Below are 17,742 nucleotides of genomic sequence, written 5' to 3'. Positions count from 1 at the left end.
GCCCTCCGAGACCTTAGAGAGACCGGGCTGACCGGCAGACCAAACTGGACTGAAGTCTGGTCTCAGAGTGACATGAGTTACGTGGAAGCGAGAACACCACAAAATGGCCCCTGCAATGAGTTTTGAAGGTACGTCACACAGCCCGACACGCGAACAGAATGAGACACTAATCGACATCTCTTTGATCCCAGTTCGTTCCACTTGGCAACACTCTGCACGGTCTAAAGGTAACACAACCAACCGAAGTGCCAGGCCCAAAGAAACTAACTATTATTAGAGATTAGTATTAGAGAAAGTAAGTACACCCAAGTTGCATTTGAACAAGTTTCTGCACTCAATAGAATATGACATGAAATAGAAAATAAAAGCATACGGACGAAGGACATGAAAAACCGGTCTGTACGGCGACAACTGTTAATATGTGAGTAAAAATAAAGCTACTAAATAATAAAGCCATACTAGGGGAGAGCGGGGCCAGTTGAACCACTTTTTATATATTGACATGCACAGCGAGATCTAGTTGTCATATCGGAAAATGCACAATGCCATGAAAAAATATGCTCTTTTGGCTTTATTTTAAGATATGTAAAATTATGTTTCAAACATATTTTGCTGCCAAACGCATGCTTATAAAACAGCTCTACGCCTGTTTCAAATGACCCCGATGCGAGGGTCAATTGAACCAGCCCATGGGGTCAATTGCACCTATCCTTAACAATGGGATGTTTTCCTCTTTAAGGCCACTTTCTTAAGGAGATATTTTGTCCGGTTTACTTTTCCAAATGCTACATTCAATAGGTCGTTGGAAAGCTAAAAGTGCAAAAGTCCTCATAATAGGTGACATAAAGTACATAGACTATGGTAAAATGGGCGGATGAGAAAAATGAGAAATATCTCAGGCAATAGTGTGCTTTCAAGCAAAAGCCTGGAGAAAAAGGGGTCAAAAATTGAGCTCAATTAAACTACTATTTCAGTTTAAAAGCTCATTTCAAAGGTGGGCTATCTCCTTTAATGTTTACAGCCCCTGAACAGTAACCATTGCAAAGGTCACCGGGGTCCATTGAAACGGCCTGTGGCCCTGTTTCAACTGACCCTCAGAGAAGCGTTTCAATTGACCCCATCCGCTCCCGCCATCTCGCACGCGCCGTAAAGCACATGTCAAACGAGCTGGAGGGACGGCATCATGCTGAATGAAGGGCCAAATAAGGTGTTATTCCGGAGCCAGGAGTTCTTCTTTCAGCAAACAAAGGTATATGAGATATCACAAAATATTCATAAGAACGATTTCTCCCAAACGCCCCTCAAAAACACAAAAACAAGTGTCAAATCAAAATTACCGTCCGTTTGCCGCCCAAACGCCGTTGACAAAGGAAGTGGTCGAGCGCGGATGCGCAGTGGTGTCGGCAACGCCATATGTTGCATACTGTTGAAAATAAAGCCATGTTTCATCTGACCCCGTGTTTCAACTGGCCCCGCTCTCCCCTACTACCAATATTTCTTAAATATGTATATTTAACGAATATGCGATGAGCGCAGATGGGTTTTGTGAGGTCTTGTTGGATCCTTGCAGCGTTGTTCTGCTGCAGCTTTTGACAGATGCCACTGACGAAGGCCTCATGTCACCAAGTGACACTGACATTTGACAGCGCTGGCCTTCACAGCGCAGACACATTCGGTCCAGAGGGGTTCGAATGAAACCGTGCTGATGAGTGTTTGACTGAACCGGCATTCATACCTTCAGGACCGTTATAAATTTGGTTTGTGCACAGACCCATCTGCACTACATATATCTATAGTATGACCATGGATCATGGATTATTATCTCATCCATGGTATGACTTTGATGGAGCATGTCGCAACATTATTTTACGCAGCCCAATAAAAGTGTCCCATCCGCATGCTGGAAGCTGAGGGTGAATCTGAAATATCTGAAAACTGGGGAACAACCTGTAGTACAAAATTACGATCAATAACAGAAGCGCAGCAGAATGACCGCATCGCTTATTATCTGACCCATCACATGTCTAGCTGAATGGAAAGGCATCTCACAACAATAATAGCTCTTCATTCCGAGAATCCGCCCACCCACTGAGCTAAGGGGACAAGCACCACCTAAATTTAGCCGAGCCACGGCCGTGTTCTCACAGCAGTTAGGAACCGTGCCGCCACCGACAAACCCTCGCCGCTGTCACCGCAGCGGCTCCTGTGCCGGGAAAAACCGGTCCCGGCTGATCATGATCGGCCCGGGGAATCTAATTACAACCCGAGCGCCACTGGACAGGGAAGAAGACATCACCCGAGAGACTCCCTCCTCCCAACCCCAGAGACCGAAAGGACCGAGAAGACAGGGCGAATGATCTTCTCTTAAACCGAGCGGCCGGCATTATCAACCCCATATTCAGGGATTCTGGGAGAACTATAAGGTTGTAATGAAGTTGACATAAGACTTGCATAAACGTGAAATATGGCCATTGTCAGTATTGTTGGCATTCTGTTAGTAGGAGAAGCAGCCTTTTTTCTTTTTTTCTTTTTTCATATATATTATATATTATATTATATGAAGCAGCCTTTAATGTTGTCAAGGGGATTTATGGCACACCCAGGTCACCGCATATCCTTCCATTTTTCGAGAGAGGGGGCAATCAATAAGCAGTCCACATAGAAAATGAAAATGAATTGTAATTTAAGTTCCACCCCTTTCATCAGAACCATCCGGCGACTATCTAAAGACGACTTCTCGACTATCTAAAGAAAAAAGAAAAACAGGCATCGTTAATAATACACAATGCGCATTACACCACGAGCCCCAGTTAGGAAAAAGGACGTAAAATCCTTGATCACTGCGCAGTGCATGAGTCTCGACACTGCTCCTGCGCCGTAGGCAGGTGATGCGCATCCGATGGCCCAAAACTGACTTGTCAAACCGCTCCCTGCACAAAGCTTCAAAGTGATTAATGATGCTTGTACACCCGCTTCTAATTTTAGTTCGCGCATTCTCGTTATAAGACAGGATTGGATTTTTCGATGCTATTTTCAGCCACAGAGCCTTGAATAGTCGTGATGCTGGTGCTCTAAGCCGGTTTGGAGCGCTAATCTGGCCAAAAATAGCCGCTGGTCGCGACGTCCACCGGGCCGACCGGTTCTCCTCCCAGACCGGCCATGGCAGGGACGCTCGCGGACCGCCGAACGGCATGGGATGTCGCCCGCCGACCGGCACATGTCTCACTGATGACGACAACGGGTGACGTCATAGCTCTTCCTGCGCCACGGTCAGGCGTCAACTAATGCGCCATTCAATTCATCCCAAATTTTATGTCTGCTCATTGTATAGCCTAACGCAACGTGAAGCGACCATTTCTAGTTAATACATACTTTACGGTGCGTTCACTGGAGATTAACCGTGCGTTAATTCGAAGGTAGCCGTGCACCAATTTAAATTGGTGCACGCGCGTGCAGTGATGACTTTCTCGACTGAAGTTTTTCGGAAGGGTCATTGACTTTATTCTAGGATTTCCCATAAATGGCCCTTTTTAGTGCGCATGGACTAGGTTTAATTTTAATTTAAATTCGCACCGTTAAGCATGTATTAATTAGTTTAACACATGGTTTCCGTGCATAAATTGTTTAACGCACTCGTGGATGGAATGGAGCACTTGTGCGTTAATGCACTCGTTTCACTCGTGCATTAACACACTCGTGCTCCAATCCATCCACGTCGTGCGTTAAAACCATTTACACACGGGAAACCATGTGTTAATATATATTGTAGCTGTTACCACTGAGTTTCGATAGACGATAGACGATAGATGAGATGGACGATGAGTCTTCAATCCGATCAGCACAAAGCAGAAGCCAATCCAATGCATGTCACCTTCGATTTTACTATTAGTGCGTAATAATATAGTTGCAAGACATGGCTGACAAAAAGCCATCGACTTATCTGTAACCGGCAATCGCCGATTGAGCTCGTATATACCGGCCTTCACCACTGCACCTGGTAACCGATTAGGGCGCAGTGCGCCTGGCTAGGCTCTGCAAAACGGGCTACACAGGAGGAATTCGGGATGACCGATACGCTATCTGATTGTAAATGTGACCGCATCTCACTTATCTACAAAAATACCTCTCAAAGTTACTGGCAATCGAGCTTAGCAAGCGCGGCCTGTCAACAATCATTTAGCTGACGACCTTGTTTGAGAGAAGGCTCCACTGAGCACTCACTGCTAATCTAGCCTAGTTTGTTAATCTAATGTAACTGGCACGCAAACGCAGCAGATATAGTGAAAAACACAAATAAACAGTGTTACAAAACGAGGACTTAGACAACTTTGACAAATTCATTTATATTGCCGAAGCAACAATCAAGGTACAAAACAATACAATAACCTCAGATTCAAAATTCGAATTTTAATATCCACAAACACTCTCTGTTCTTCAATGGGGTTGGGAACTCGATTTTTTAAGAATGCATGAAAATGATCAAACTATTTTCACAGAATTTATGGTGCATACCATTGCCTCATAAAATCAATATGCTGAGAGAAATGGGGGAAGAAAGATAGGAAACTTGTTTTGAAAAGTTCTTGAAAAAAGATGCTCTTGATGCTGTTACGTCACATGTCACCTTCTGCGGTTGACAAATAATGGCGCATCTGGCGCACCACAGATTACATGTTATATCAATGGGTGAAAGATGTTGTTTGTTTCACTCTGCCATTCGCGCTGTTTTTAACTTTAAATTATGCTAAAACATTTACGGATGAAATGTTCAGTGTCAAAAATTGATGTGTCTGCCGTGTACTATATTCCCACTTAACCCTCGCCCGCACATGCCATTTTCCCATCCTAGAACGCACATGGGGGGGGGGGGTGGTTGCCACCCCCCGCGCCGTTTCGTTCCTGTTGGAGATAGAGCTTAGCGGTAAAGACCAAAAAGATTCTTTGGGAAGAGACGAATCCAATGATACCCGATTTTACCTTCTCAGGTCAGTCATTGACCTTCCAGGTCAGGTCAAACTAAAAAATGTTGCTGTTTTGGGTCACCGTTGGATATCAAGTGCGCTGCTTATCATATACCGATGACGATGCCATTTTCTGGTGCCAAGCCAGCTAGAACCTCTTTGTCACACTACCAGACCAGATTTTTGCTGCTGAGGTCATTTCAGGTCAAGTTAGGTCAAGGTCAGTTATATGTGTTTGTATGTCTGTGTGTGTCTGTGTGTATACTGATGTGTGCACCGATTGTTTTTGTGTCCATATTACATGAAATCATGATCTGAGAAGCTTTTACCAAAAATGCAGTCAAAAAAACTTCACAAAAAGTGAATTCAGCTTGCCTAAAACGTAATTATCTTAGATGACCTAGGTTGACCTTGACCCTGACCTTGACCCCTGTACATCGTCGAACAACATGTTCCATGATAGGTGGGAGGTAAGACTGGCAAAAAAGGCCGAAATCAAGGTGTTAAAAGCTCACAAGGCCCATGGCAAACGCAAGATGTTGAGAATTGGCCATTTGGGTCATGACATGACCTGACAAACAAGGTCATATCTCCGAAACCAAAAATCACAGAAACTTGAAATTTTCAGTGGACATCAAGAAAGAATAGAGGAGCAGCTATACCAAAAATCAGCCTTCTAGCTCTAAAAATGTTGAGTGCAGAGCAGAAAGACTACCTGGGGGGGGGGTGGCAACCACCCCCCCCCCATGTGCGGGCGAGGGTTAACATTGAGCGCGTGATAAACATTTTATGTAGTTCGAATTTTCAAATGATAAAGATGATGAATCGGAGGATGCTGAAAAGCAAAAGCTCATTCCAATATTTGGACTACTTTACGATTAAAATGTTTACATTCCTGTCATCTTATTGATCATTTATTTGTTCTTTTTTATGAAAACTAGGTGCCGAGCATTACGCGCAGCGTAATAAATCAAGTTTCATTGCAATCGGCCCAGTAGCGGCCGAGTTATGGCCAGAATAAATTTGGCGTCTCCTCCTGGCCGGCGGTGCTCTGTTCCGGCATTCATTGCCAAAGGTCAACGACCTCCGACTCTGTTTTCCCTCATTTTCGCAGCGAACAATCTGAGCCTAGGGCGCGTGCCGTCTGCTCGGCGCCGGCCGCGGCCCAAAATGCTGCAAAGATGCGCCCGCCACGTGCAAACCGGCGAGTGCACCCCCACCAAAATTTAATACGACAAACAGATGCACGCGTCCGACTTGCGCCCAAAATTCCACCCCCGTAGCCCGCACCGTTCCGGAGCAATAGCCCGCCAAGCGTGACTGACGCGTTACATACATACATACGGACATTTTGATTTTTATATATGTAACTAGAGGGACAGCATTACGCGCAGCGTAAAGAGGGACAGCATTACGTGCACCGTAATAAATCAAGTTTCAATAAAATCGGTCCAGTAGCGGCCGAGCTATTGCCAGAATAAATTTGGTGACTCCTCCTGGCCGGCGGTGCCCTGTTCCGGTATTCATTGCCAAAGGTCAGTGACCTCCCGGCTCTGGCTTCGATCAGTTTTGCAAGCGAAGAAACTGAGCCTAAGGCGCGTGCCGTCTGCTCGGCGCCGGCCGCGGCCCAAAACGCGGCAAAGATGCGCCCGCCACGTGCAAACCGCCGAGCGCACCCCTTCGAAAAGTTGATACGACAAACAGATGCACGCGTCCGACTCGGCACCAAAGTTTCACCCCCCGTAGCCCGCACCGTTCCGGAGCAATAGCCCGCCAAGCGTGACGGACGCGTCACATACATACGGACATTTTGATTTTTATATATGTGAACCAAAGGTCAGTGACCTTCCGGCTCTGATTTCGCTCAGTTTTCCAAGCGAAGAAACTGAGCCTACGGAACGTGCCGTCTGCTCGAAGCCGGCCGCGGCCCAAAATGCTGCAAAGATGCGCCCGCCACGTGCACACCGCTGCACGCACCCCCTCCAAAATTTAATACAACAAACAGATGCACGCGTCCGACTTACGTTCAAAATTTCACCCCCGCAGCTCGCACCGTTCCGGAGCAATAGCCCGCCAAGCGTGACTGACGCGTCACATACATACATACATACATACATACATACATACATACATACGGACGTTTTGATTTTTATATATGTAAATAACTTTAGGCGTTGAAAACCGAGGTAATTTCTATCTACCGTGCCTTAACTTACCAGCAACAGCAATCTATCTACGCCCTACGGTGGCAAGGGAGACTGTGAAAGAAGCGTAAGATAGATTCTAAACAATTCTTTTGTGATATACTGAAGGGCAAAGTGCAGAGAAGAGCGTACAAGTCCTGTTTTGTGCCAGGCTGTTGCAGTAGCACTTATGAAACTCCGAAAACGATCTTCGTTCATGTCCCGAACAACATTACCCTGAGGAGATGATCGTCTGCAATAGCAGGAAGAGCTGATGCAAGTACTTTGAAATCCACTATCAAGTCGGTGCTATTGTTGTAATGTTCACTGTGAGGTGAGATATTTTGCGCAAGGGCTGAGTGTAATGCCCAGGAGATGACCTCCATTCGCCCCCTGACCGGTCAGGGTTATAAAATTTGAGTGGATGGCGGTCCGTTTGGGGTTCAGATGTCAATTGTATTTTGTTACTGTCAAACAATACATGTTATGCTGGCAGCGAATGTGTGTAACGTCGGTTTTCGAAACAGAAGTTAGAACTGTAACGGCAGAGTGCTTGCTGGTCTCATCGTAAGTATTGTAAGTGTTGTAAGCAAAAGCATTGTCAATATTGTAAGTATTGTGAGCATTGATGTATGGTAGATATCATCTCACATGATCTCGGCTCAGATAACCCTCCCCGGTGTCCCTGTCAGTAAATGGCACCTGGATCATTACAGATAAGATAATTTGTCATAATTCTTAAAGAATTGGGTGGTTTTGACTCGTTTACTCGAGGTGCAGGTCGCATTTCAATACTTTTCCATAGGCTTGCAATGTAAAGGTCACGACTCTGACCTAACCTCAGGTCACAGATCAAAAATTCTGAGATATACAAACGACACATACTGCAGGTACTGTTTTGAAGACTTGATGAGAGGAAATAACTTCGTGAAAAACTCAAGCTCTGACGTGTTTGCAAACTTTTCTGAGGTGGGGTCAACAAACCCGCTTTGGTTACCTGACCTGACCTGACCCGGCATTTTTTTTTTTGCTGAGATGTGCGCAATGAGCATTTAGGAAAAGTCACAAGGCCATATATAGTAGGTAGCGACACTGAGCGATTTGTTTACAGCCAGTTTCGATCCCGATGACGCAAATGTGTCGTCACGAGACAAAACAATATGGCCACCTCTAATGAGAACCAAGTGCGATAAGTTCCCGGATGTAGACAGCACTGACGTCACCGGGATCGAAACCGACGACATCAGTACTGGACCTATGGCGAAGCAAAGTAGTGACATCCCCCTGAAAAGTCACCAAATATGAGCTGAATGTCTCGCGGCGTTTGGCAATTGTACAAGAAAATCCTGAAAGGCCTCCCCGTCCGAAATAGGGTTAATGTGTATATGAAGAGTTGTAGATGCCAAACATACCCAGATCTAAGACTGCAGTTCCCAGCGCCGCTGCAACGTTTTTAAAACAAACATACATAGGACATACAAACATGTTTATTTGCATCTGTTTTGGATAATAGCAACTCATGGCGCCATCACCCGCGATAACTGTTAGGATTTGAGATATATTTTTATTTAGGCCATTAGTTTGGCTGTAATGTTTATTAATATTAGTTGGGCGGAGTTTGGTAGTTTTTTTATTTAACTTGTGGTATGTTGTGCTGATTGCGGGTTGTTCAAACCTTTCAAATGTAAGGACCTTCTTGAACTCAACCCTACCCCTACACTACCCTACATACGACTGGACGCTTTCCAAGCCCACAAGCATCACGACGCCGAGATGGAATGTAGCAGGGAAATCACCCTCGCCATCTCATCACGTCAACCGCACTAATCACGTCAACCGCACTCAAGATCCCGGGCAGTGGGAGCTCTGCCAGCAGCCTGGAGTCACTGTGGGCGCTGCTAAAGTTTGAACAGGGCCGGCAGCTGATCATCTGCTCCCTGTATCGGCCACCCCGACACAGTGAGGCTGCTCTGCTTGCTGACTTCACGGACCTCGAGGCCCAACTGCAACGAGTTATAATCGATTACCCCAGTGTTCCGCTTGTCATCTGCGGCGACCTCAACTGTGATTTATTGAAAGAGCCTAATTTCCGCGCGCGTCAACACATAAGCAGCTTCCTATCAAATTACTCATTAGATCAATTAGTGACAACTGCAACATTTTCCTCCGGCTCGCTCCTGGATGTGTGTATTGTTAACAACCGTGAGCTCGTTTGCGACACCCGTGTTAAATATTGTCACTTCAGTCCTCACAAATTTATCGATGTCGTTGTGAATGTGCCGAAACTGCGTCAAAAGCCCACTGTTATCTCGTCTCGCTCCTTTAAGCGTTTAGATCACCCTGCACTGCATCATGACTTACTCGATGTTGACTGGGATTATGTATTCTCCGCCGAAACCGTCAGTGATAAGTGGGATGCTTTCTTGTCTTTCTTCGTACCTGTTTTCGATGCCCATGCCCCAATTAAGCGTGTGTCTATCCGTAACCCGACTGCTCCTCCCGTCTCCGTCGCCACTCGAGATCTCATGTCCCAACGTCGCGCTGCGCTCCGCCATTTAGGCCGCAACTCGAGCGAGTACAAAAACCTTAACCGCTCTGTCCGGGCGGCTTTGCGTCGCGACCGGCGGGTGGAACTACAGAGGGAAATCGGGGAACGGGGCCCCAACAAAGTTTGGCAATGTATCAGGTCGGTGGTTGCCGGTAAGAAGGATGGTTCTGATGTTCAGCCTGACCTATCTGCCAATGACTTAAATTCTTTCTTTGTATCCGTCGGTCCTCGTGTCGCTGCCGAGATCCGAGCCCAAAACGCACCTACCGATTTGAATGTACGTCTTACCCGTGTTGGCGCATGCAGTTTTCAACTTCGAGAAATCACACTTGCCGAGCTTGAGCGGACGATTTTCAGCATGCGTAACTCGGGTGCTTGCGGTACCGACAGTGTCTGCGTTCGCATGCTGAAAGCCGGATTCCGAGCTATTGGTGGTGTCATCCTGCATATTATCAATACCTGCTTAATTCAATCCGATATCCCCGATTCATGGAAACATTCCATAGTTCACCCTCTGTTCAAATCCGGCAATCCTTCAGACCCCGCAAACTTCCGGCCCATTTCCCTGGTTCCTGTAGTCATGAAAGTGGTTGAGCGCATTGTCCATCAGCAGCTCTACATCTATCTCTCTCATAATCACCTTCTGGCATCCTCACAGCACGGCTTCCGCCCCCGGCACTCTACTGAAACCGCGTTGTTGTCCGTCACTGAACGCATCCTGGCCGCCACCGACAGGGGTGAGATCTCAATGCTATGCCTTCTCGATCTTAGTAAATGTTTTGACGTGATAGACCACGAGCTTCTGATGCAAAAACTTATGCTGCACGGTATCGAAATTTCCTGGTTCGCCGCCTATCTTCATGGACACACCCAGAGCGTGTCGTTGAAAAATGGGTCCGGAAGTAGAGTGCTGTCTCGGCCTCTTCCTAATACCATGGGTGTCTTCCAGGGCTCTGCGTTAGGGCCGTTACTTTTCACCATCTTCTCTAACAACTTATCGCTGTACGCGGGTGATGCAGTAGTCTTTCAATATGCCGACGACACCCAAGTATTGGTTAGCGGTCCTGCCAGGGACCTCGGAGTTCTCATCTCGCGCATGGAGGTTTCGCTCGCGTCACTCAACGAATGGTTCTGCGCTAACGCCCTGAAGGTCAACGCCAGTAAAACACAGCTCATTGTCTTCGGCAGTCGTCAAAATTTACGCAAATTGCCAGATTTCAGGGTATCGTTCCGTGACGCAGCGTTGCAGCCGTGCGCGCAGGTGGGGAACCTGGGCGTCACTTTTGACAGTACTCTATCCTGGGACGCTCACGTCTCCGAACTCAGCCGCCGGTGTACGGGACTGTTGATCGGTCTCTCCCATGCGCGTCACAGTCTCCCGGATGGCATCATTAGAACGCTCGTGACAGCACTCGTTATCTCACGCATCCAATACTGCCTCTCAGTTTATGGCAATGGGTCCCAAAAAAATTTCGATCGTCTCCAAAAAATTTTGAACTTCGCTGCTAGAGTCATTTTCGGTCGCCGTAAATTTGCCCATGTCTCTGACCTGCGAAAAAAGCTCGGGTGGTTGTCCCCGCGTCATATGGCTGATTACCAAACCCTTGTTATCGCCCACAAAGCCATTCAGCGCGGCGAACCCGAGGAATTGGCAACCATGTTCGTCACAAACAGCGCTGTCCGGGAGAGACACTCCAGGCAAGACCACCTCTTTCACCTTCCGCGACCACGGCTGGAAACGGGTAGGCGGCGGTTCGGCTATCGAGCCGCTGCTCTACTCAACAGTCTCCCAACTCAGCTGTCGCAGCTGTCTCCCGCCCCCTTTGCCCGATCTGTTAAAGCCGCGATAGTGGACGGGGCATCAACTGATCGTCGCTGACCAACAGTGAGTTGTACCTGTGGTACTACGAAAGTGTCTCTGTCCGTGCTTTGACGTGAGTGAATGTGTGAATGCTGTGAATGTTTAGATTAGTAACCGCGGATACGGATTCTGAGCAGTAATCGCCACGCACTTTCAGAATGTGGATCGCTCATGATTGTTCAATACAATACAATACAATACAATACATCTGCTCTAGAGCTAATCGTGTGGGGCGGCGTGTGGGGCGCCGCTTAGCCTATGGGGGTGCACTTCTAGTGGATGGGGGACGGGGGTGCACCTGCACCCCTTTCATATGGAAAGTTACTTCCCTGATTACAGCTCCCCGTATTGCACCTAATCAGGGAACGGCCAGCAAACGAAGGAACTATTTCTGGATGACAGGCGAATAACCGCTCACGCAAGGAGCGGAGCTCCGCCCCGTCCAAAGTGGCCAACAAAGCAGAGATAGAGGCAGCATCACATCTTCCATCAAAGAACTGGTTTCTGGCTTGGAAGATGAGCTCCATCTTTGCATCCGAGTCGGTGCTGTCAGGAATCAGCTGGTCTAATGGAGTGAGAGCAGTGAGACGACTAGCTATTGTATCAGAGCTGCCTGGTCTTCGTAGCATTTGCACCGATTCTTCTCGATCGGACTATGAATTCTGTTCCTCCTGCGTATTACTTGAGGCATTGCTATGTAGCTAAGTCTTTGGCAGAGTTTCATTATCCATGCTTTGCAAACAGTGCCATAACAACACAGTTAATTAATCACCAAGCTTCTTTGCAAGTTCCAATACAGTTGAATCGCACGCGATTTGAGTGCAAAAATCAAGAAAAGTGCCAACTTGTTCCCGTAAAATATTTTGAATATTGACCTAAAAAAATGAGTAATTTCCATATAAAATAACAGCGAAATCAGTTTTCGCTTGCCAATAAAACTCACAGATATTGAAGCTCCATTATTAAAGGAACATTTTAGTATATGCCATTCTTGATAAAACTTCTTAGCCACGCAATACCAGCGCAAAATAAAGAGACACTGAAAACACGACCAATCACTCCGATTTACCATAGGAAAATACATAGAAAATGTATGTCTCAACTGCGCCAAATATACAGACAGTTATATACCTACATGTGACGTCATGATTAGCCCGACCAATCAGAAGCAAGTTGTTTTCAGCCACAAATAATCAATTTCTGAACTAACTAGGCATTTTTTTTTTAACAAAGTGATTTTAAATTAAATCATTAAAAATTCTCAGCTTTTTTATTTTACCAAAACATACAGAGCATGCAGATAGGTCCCAACCCTATTGCACATTAATGTGTCACGCGCAGTTCGTGCACTTTTGGGCAGACGACTTTCAATATACAACATACAAAGAAGAGGATTGCCTTTGAGAAGAATTATGACTTCACGAAATCCGAATGAAAAGTGCTAACGAGAATCACAAGTCACCGCGATTCGCAGTTGATCATCGCAGTTGATCAGTAGCGGGGTCTCAGTTAAAGGAAATAGTTCACTTTCACGAAATTATTTTTTTTTGCAACGGATTTATAATTTTTTATGTTCAAAATAATCAGCAAAGAAAATAAAACCTTTTTATAACAAAAGATTATTTTCTATATTTTGATATAGGAAGAACTTTTCAGTTTCTGTAAGGCACACGCGATCCAGTATGAAAAGAGCATGGGTCCCGAAAATTCTTCAGAAACAGAGAAATTATCGCAGCCACCGGCATTTGGGCGATCTGCTCGATCTGATAATGTTCCCCTGAATGTCCTAATTCATCAGTACGAGAATTTCTCTAGAGTTCTCGTAGATAATTTCTCTACTTTCTGAAGAATTTTCGGGACCCATGCTCTTTTCATACTGGATGGAAATATATGCAAGGCACACATCCTCAATGCAAGACACCTTTTTCGGGACGAGAAATAGAATATCTTTGCCTAGGGTGATCGTTGGGCTGTAAAAGCTCCTGATTTATACTCGTCTCAGCCCAAGCTACGGAACTGCTATTCCAGTTCAAAACCCATGTTAAAAAGTGAACTATTTCCTTTAAGACACCTCACAATGGGAAGATCAAAAGAATTTGCTGGTTCACTGCCCTTTTGGTCCACAGTTGCATTTGAATATATGTCATTTGATGATAATACATGTCAACTTTCTTAACTTGTGTTCCGCGAATTTTCGAACGACACCTGCTGGTTTCCTGTATATACGCGATCCATGGGTTATGTTACGAGAGAGTTCAAACAGCCCCTACCACAGGCCACAACCAACTGGATATTGGAAAGCGGAAACCCCAAAGGGCGTGCCTGCTCAGGGAGCGAGCCGAAGCAAATGAGCTAGACACATTCTGCAAACCACCGCCTGCAAGCAACTAGACGGGTCAAGGAAATATTTTGTCAAAGTGGCCTTTGCTGCACCCTGTCAACTTTGTCCTGCAGTCAGGCAAAGGTGGCAAGCATAAAGTCATCACTAAACCTATAATCCTGGACCTCTGGCAAAAAGAAAACACTGCAGTGGCCATTTCCCTGATCACATGCATCAGAGCTATTTGTGACCCAAAACTCACAAATGAGAGAAATATGAAGACGCAATATAAGTCGCGCAATTCTCAGCAAGATCGAGTTGTCCTAGGCCGTTCTATTCTTAGACAAAGCATCATCGTGAAGACGGTATTGAAAACTGGTTCCCTTTCTCGTTTACCACACACCATCAGTCTAATAATCTTAGTAAGTGTTATATAACTTTAGAATACCCTCATGAACGGCCATGATTTAACCGCGTGCGCCTAGTGGCGGACCCAGACAGGCGGCCTTGGACGCTACGGGGGAGGGAAGCCATACCCCAAACATTTTCTCCAAATTCCATAAACGTCTCGGATTTCGATTCCTTACGCACTGCTTTTAAGTTTAAAACAAACTTATCCTGATAAAAATTGTTTACTTTTCTTTTTATTCTCGCAAAACAATTTCGTCGATTACAGGCGGCGTGGGGGCCATTTGTCCCTAATCCCTCTGGATCCGCCAGTGAATGGGCGTGACGTCTGCCCACGGGGCGTGGCCTGGGTTAGGTCAAAGGGCATCCGTGACATCAACACTCAACAGGTCACCGTCGACGGCCTGTTGCCGTTGACGGTGTCATACTATGCTGCTGAGGTGAAATAAAGTTTGTCTCGAAAGTGTATCTGGCCTAGGCCGAGAACTTTTTGAACGACCTAGTACGGGGACCCGCAGTTGCTACTGTATGTACACGTACCCCAACTCTAGCCGTCTGTCCTGTCCAGTAACAACCGATAACATTGATATCGACTGCCGGTCCCTGTACAGGAACAGCTGAGGTTTTCTGTGCGTGCCCTCTGACAGCTTATCGTTGTTCCCTGTGAGGGTGCTGAGACAATTTACTCAGGGTCGCTGTACAGTAGCAACTGCGGGTCCCCGTACCTAACTACTCGTAAAATGATACAATTTCACAACGATCATCTTCCATTGAATGTAGGTAATACCAGGACAGGAAAATAAATACAATATACCTACTAGCGGGCCCAGCATTTGGGGCGCAACCGCCTCTCCCGCAGCACTCGAAATCGACGGAACTTTGCCGCTTTTGAAAGAATAGAATGGAAACTAATCAAACTTTTATTAGGAAATTTGCTTTAAAGCGCCCAGCAATGCGTAAGGAATCGAACTCCAAGGAGTTTTTTTTTTTTTACTTTGACTCTTTGGGGATATCCCCCGTAGCGTCCGATACTGTACCTTTATCGGATTCGCTTATGATGCAAATTTGTCCTATACTTGTCCTTCATTTGTTTGAGCTACCTATATAAGCTCATTCTTCCAGTTTCTTCCAGTCCTAGTTTCACGTTTGTTCCACAAAAATGAAACCATTTTCTCATCCAAGTTGTCGTCAAACCACCGGTCATCAGTCAGTAATATCAAGGTGCCGTTCTATCAAGGTGCCGTATCGCTACTCTGACGACTTTCATGGGTCGGATTGCAGAGAAAGCAGGGACGCTATACTAGTCTGATTCCTAATGGGCCGTCGTCCGCGGGGATATTGTTTTAGAGGACCATATGGTCTCAATGCAAATGTTCTTTTTAAAGAGAAAAAAATTAGGAAATGAGAATCCGCAACTCTTCTTAAAAAAAACGAGACATTTTTAAGTGTATGCTGCATGTCTAAAGCAGTTATGCTGCATCTCTCACTTCTCAGGCATGCGTCTGAGAGATCCTTGCAATCTCTTTGGGCTCACCAAGGACTGCCAATGCCAATGAGGCTCAACTGACCACATGATACTTACCTCCAAAAATCGGACGTAGCATGCTAAATTTAGTTGTCTATATAACGGTGGACAGCCGAACTCCCATTCACTGAGGCTAATAATAACTCACAGGACCCACGATGGCCTCGCGGGAACACCATATTGGCTAATTGGGATTAGGGGTTCTGAAATCCCAGTGTTCAGAGCGAAGTATGCGGTGCGATCATAATCTGAGAACGCAGTTGCCTCATTATGGGGCGGGCGTGAGTGGAAAAAGTAACTTTATAAGTACGTTTTTTTTTTTGTTCCGTCTAACTACATCTCTATTAGTGTGCAACAGTCAGTTGCTAGCTCAAGCGCAAGCTAAAGGCTGAAATAATTAAACTAATGAAACTAAACATCTATCCTACATGCCTTTTTATCTGTCTGACTAACCGCAATAATGGGTGCTGGTGTTCATTGATGGCATGCGCATGCCAATACAACCACTTCCAACAGCGCGCATCGATAAAAGGGCTCAGAGAACATGATGTATGATCACTAATTTTCCTCGACAATCCTCCCACAACATACACGACGCACTAAAATAATTTCAATATATATTTCTTAAAATAAAGCCATTGCCGCGGAAAAAACTTTAAATCCGTCTAGACAAACGACCCGCGCAAGGTCGACTGACTGTCATCTTTGTTGAACATGGTTGAACGATCACAATATAAATGTATCCAATCAAATGACGAAGCACTCTGGTGAACAGCATTATATGTAATATATTTAATGGAATAACCTTCTGTTCAAAATTCTAGAAATTGCCAAAAGTTACCAAAAACACTTGAATATATTTCGGAGGCGTTCCTTCATCGGTTCAAGTGATAAACATTTATAGCGCCACATTTGCCGTTAACATATCTGATCCATGTTTTTTAAATATAAATCTCGCGTCTAGGTTGAGATGTGTCTTCTAATTTACATCGACAGAATTACCTTTACAGCGTACGAACAAAATTAGCTCCTACACTTAACAGGTTAATAGGTCATAATGTTGATACTATTCACACTTACAATGTTAATAGGTTACAATATAGGGGGAGAGAAAGCGGGCAGGGATGAGGGGGGGGAGAATTCTAGGCAGGTCACATCAGTACTATGCCTACCAAAAGTAAACACCGCTGCCTGACAGGATAAATAAGTATGCAAACGAATGAATGACTTGAATGAATGCACGAATGAATGAAGTATGAAAGAGAGGGGCATAAGCATATTTTAGGCGAGCCGGGCCGTTAGGCGAGCCGGGCCTACGCTGTGAGTAGTGACACCCCATCTCCCAGACGGGCCGGCACCCGCCACCCCCCGCCCTCCCGGCTGGGGCTGGGTTTCCGGTGCCGGTTCGTACAGCGCCGGCCGTACATGCGTCCAGTGTTAAACATAACCAAATCACTTTTCATGACCTTGTGTATATTGCATATTGCCCATCATATATTGTCTTGTGCTCAGTGTGATATGATTTCCCACCTGACAACGATGCACGAGTTAACGATAGCTGTGCCCAGTCGTCGTATGTCATTTTTTTATTTTTTTTGCTTTAACGTTTCGGAGCTATCAATGTCTATCATCTCCGCTTTCTCGACGCATAGAGACAAAAGTATGCGGATGTACTTGCTCATCTCTCAAAATCAGTGTCATTTTGCCAAAAGTTAAGCCATAGCCCACATTGCACATTGTTTTATGTAAACTGTTCTCTCGCCACCCGCCGCCAGTCGAAGCGCCTTCCCCGTGCCCACAATGCCACCAGCGACTAGTACGCTCCGAAGCGATGGTGTTAACATCTCCGCAATTAATATCAACTCCATCACTGCCAACGAAAGGCTACAGGAGCTTCAAAGCTACGTTGACATTAACGATATTAGCATACTAGCAC

At 45.7% G+C, this 17,742-nt stretch overlaps 1 protein-coding gene across 2 annotated transcripts in view; it reads right to left on the bottom strand.

Moving 5' to 3' along the window:
- Positions 1–17,742, bottom strand: part of LOC122381805 (piezo-type mechanosensitive ion channel component-like) — a 97,504-nt gene that overhangs the window by 10,038 nt on the left and 69,724 nt on the right. The window lies entirely within an intron of this gene.

The sequence above is a fragment of the Amphibalanus amphitrite genome, unplaced genomic scaffold (assembly GCF_019059575.1).
Source record: "Amphibalanus amphitrite isolate SeventyFive unplaced genomic scaffold, NRLGWU_Aamphi_draft 000127F_arrow, whole genome shotgun sequence".
Taxonomy (NCBI): domain Eukaryota; kingdom Metazoa; phylum Arthropoda; class Thecostraca; order Balanomorpha; family Balanidae; genus Amphibalanus; species Amphibalanus amphitrite.
Note: the sequence above shows the minus strand (reverse complement) of the source record. Positions and strands in the feature narration are given on the sequence as shown.